This window comes from Amblyomma americanum, chromosome 1 (genome assembly GCF_052857255.1).
Source record: "Amblyomma americanum isolate KBUSLIRL-KWMA chromosome 1, ASM5285725v1, whole genome shotgun sequence".
Classification (NCBI taxonomy): Eukaryota; Metazoa; Arthropoda; class Arachnida; order Ixodida; family Ixodidae; genus Amblyomma; species Amblyomma americanum.
The window spans coordinates 231,044,510-231,048,083 of NC_135497.1; positions in this window are offsets into that span (position 1 = coordinate 231,044,510).

The following is a 3,574-nucleotide window of genomic DNA, read 5'->3' on the forward strand; positions in this document are numbered from 1 at the left end:
ACGCGCTCCGTTTGTGATCCGGCGGTGCGCTCTCGATCTGCCTTTGGAATTCAACATCAGGCTTGAGGCGCATTTTTGTTGTGTGTGTTCCTCCTGGGCGCCTGCTATGCTGCGTGGAGCTGTTCAGGTGGCGCGTATATATGGGAATTTTTTTGAAATCTTTACAGCTTCATAAAAAAATGGCGCTGCTATAGTCGTGCGGATGCTGCCTTCCTGAGTGTTTGTTGGGCTCGGCGAAAACAAGATAACGAAATAGCGGTCATGGTTTTGCGACGAATCAGCCGAAATTTGTTAATTAGTTTTTAATTAAGTAAATGACCTATTTTTCGCTTGCCCAGTATGTCGCGAATCCGGCTAAAGTTGCATTTACATGCTTCGCACGTAGGTTTTTCTTGTTTCAATAAGATAAAAATTGTGTGAAATGCGTATGTCCAATACGAACATGACACAAAAATACGTCGATAAAGCGTTCTTGTGACTACATGTCTTCCATTTCCTGATTATAGGCTTAATTAGGGTTAGTTTGTTTATTCATTATCCAATGAAGCTTGTCATCTAGCTCTCAGCTAACTCTGTATTAGTTTTACGCAATCCTTATGGAGTTTATTTGCTTTTTTCAATTCGACATCAGAAACGCGTGCAGCACACTTGTCAGCTCTCTCGTTCTCGCCGATTCCCACATGGCTATGAACCAAGCAGAATTTCATTATTTGTCATTGTGTTTCTGCTTTTATTACATTATGTATTACGTCACTTATTATTGGTTTAACTGCGTTTATGATGTGCAGTGCTGTGATTGAACTTTTGTGATGTGCAGTGCTGTGATTGTTTTCTATATTTTCTTTATTATCTTTTCTACATAATAATAATAATAATAATAATAATAATTGGTTCTTTGGGGAAAGGAAATGGCGCAGTATCTGTCTCATGTATCGTTGGACACCTGAACCGCGCCGTAAGGGGAGGGATAAGAGAGGGAGTGAAAGAAGAAAGGAAGAATTAGGTGCCGTAGTGGAGGGCTCCGGAATAATTTCGACCACCTGGGGATCTTTAACGTGCACTGACATCGCACAGCACAGGGGCGCCTTAGCGTTTTTCCTCCATAAAAACGCAGCCGCCGCGGTCGGGTTCGAACCCGGGAACTCCGGATCAGTAGTCGAGCGCCCTAACCACTGAGCCACCGCGAGCTACAAAAAAAAAAACGCTTAAGTTTGTGCAGTAAAAACTGATGCGCACTGAGGAAGCCTGACTATTTTTTTCCGATTTCCTTGGTATTACCACGCTCCCAACACACGGCACAGGGCTGTTTTAGAACCATCTGTGTAAAGTCTGCGCAATTCTGGAATTTTTCCTTCACTGCAAAAAACTCGCAGTATATATTCCTGTGGGATTTTCTTTTTGTAAATGTGTGTCGATGTAAATGTTTGGTTTGGTTTATAGAGGTTTAACGTCCCAAAGCGACTCAGACTACGAGGGACGCCGTAGTGAAGGGCTCCGGAAATTTCGACCACGTGGGTTTCTTTAACGTGCACTGACATCGCACAGTACACGGGCCTCTAGAATTTTGGCTCCATCAAAATTCGACCGCCGCCGCCAGGATCGAACCCTCGTGTTTCGGGTCAACAGTCGAGCGCCATAACCACTGAGCCACTGCGGCGGCTGTCAACGTAAAGTAACATACAGAAAGGAGGGTGTACCAAGGTGGCAGTGGGTTGAGTCTCCGGGCAATATCGGGCAGTCTGTTCAGGGTACCTGATCCTTGGCATTTTTTTTTCAAAGCGGAGGTGGAGCGACCGAATCGCTTGGGGGTTTGTTGAACTGTAGCATGGATGGGTAATTCATAACAATGGGGCAGCAGAAATGTTTTGGTGTGAACGGGTTTTTAAGATTTATGTGCAATGTGCATGTCAGCGTGACTCTTCTATCTGCAAAGGGTGGTTCATTGCGTTCTACACTGAGACTGTTTATACGTGCTGTCCTGCATGCTCCACTTGAAAGGCGCAGACCTGAGTTATGTACCGGGTGCAATCTATTTAGGTAAGACGATCTAGCAGGGCCATACATTATGCAGCCGTAATATAGCCAAGAGCGTATTAGAGACCGATAAATGTGCATAAGGCGTGTCCTATCGAAGCCCCACCTTTTACGTTTACTTGAGGCCACCTTCAAGGATCGACGATTGAAGGATTAAAAGGTCGAGAAGCTTTCTTCTTTAGGATGCATATGTGTGGAAGGAGTGTGAGTTTCTGTCGAAAATTATTTCTAAAATTTGTGTTAATTTTTTACTTCTAATTCGGCTTCACTTAGGTGCAGGGTGGGATCGTTCTGTAAGGCTAGTTGGAGCGAGATCATAACAACCACTGTTTTCTGAGGAGAAAACTGGAATCAATTTCTGTCTATCCATGTCTATAGTTTATTGTCAACTGTACTTATCCATGTCTATAGTTTATTGTCAACTGTACTTGTCTCTCGCATGTTGATTCGTTGGAGGACATGCAGACTATCTGAAGATCGTCGACATAGACTGAGTACATAATGAATTTTGGGATTTTTTCGGCTACGGAATTTATTTTCACGAATAATAGCGTTGTGCATGTATCCAATGGCCTTTGAAGATGCGTTCGGTCTTTGAACATGATCGGTCTTTGAACATGGCAAAAGAGTCCACCCGTGTCTTGGTGGGCAGTCAACCTGTATACAGTAGCATTTCCTTCGCTGGAAATGCAAGCTACAAACTGGAGAATAATTAGAGGTTGTGCTTGGCTGCCAGTTTTTTCCTCTAATTACCTTGAGCAGTCTTTCCCGGAGCTCTAAGTCGCCAGGAATATCATGGAACGAAACGCCAGGCTTCTTGTTTCGCTGACTGGACATGCAAAACGGAACGCAACAGCAATGCAGTTCCGCTCGCTACTCCCTCCAGAAACTGCAGTCATTGACGCGTCGCTTGTCAAACGGTAACACTAAACACACCACACAAATAATATAAAAAACAGCGCACCAGAAGGCATACTTTTTGCTGCAACGGCAGTCACAAGAAAATTCTGTGCTGCCTGCGTGTCGTCTGCTAGAGGGTCATCTGGCAGCGTCTCCATACGGCGGACGCGCGCTCTACGGCGGGCAGAAACACCCCTGACCCTTCAGGCATGTTCTTCAGGAGGCATTGGTTGAAATAAGGCTTGCGTTATTTCGCCATGGTTGTAGCAGTCACTGCCTTTAAAGGGTTCAGCCGTATCCATCCATACATCCATCAAAACTTGAGCTTGGGAGCCCTATTTCCGCGGTGGCTGGAGATGGTGGCGCCAGATTTCTCTCTAGGTAATATTTAGGAACTCTATGGTTTTAAAAGGAAAACAAGCTGAGTAGAGTTTGGTTTAAAAAGAAAGAATACCGGGCGTGGTGGCACAACTGATCACTCTGTGGTAGACTCACCAGTGCCAGTGACTCCAGTGAGCGGCACTAGCCACTACTCTAGCGAACGCTTCTAACATCCATCCAGCTATCTATCCATGTAGGTCGTGCATACCTCTAGGATTAGCATTACTAAACATAGAGGCAAAAGGAAGGCTGGGAAGGC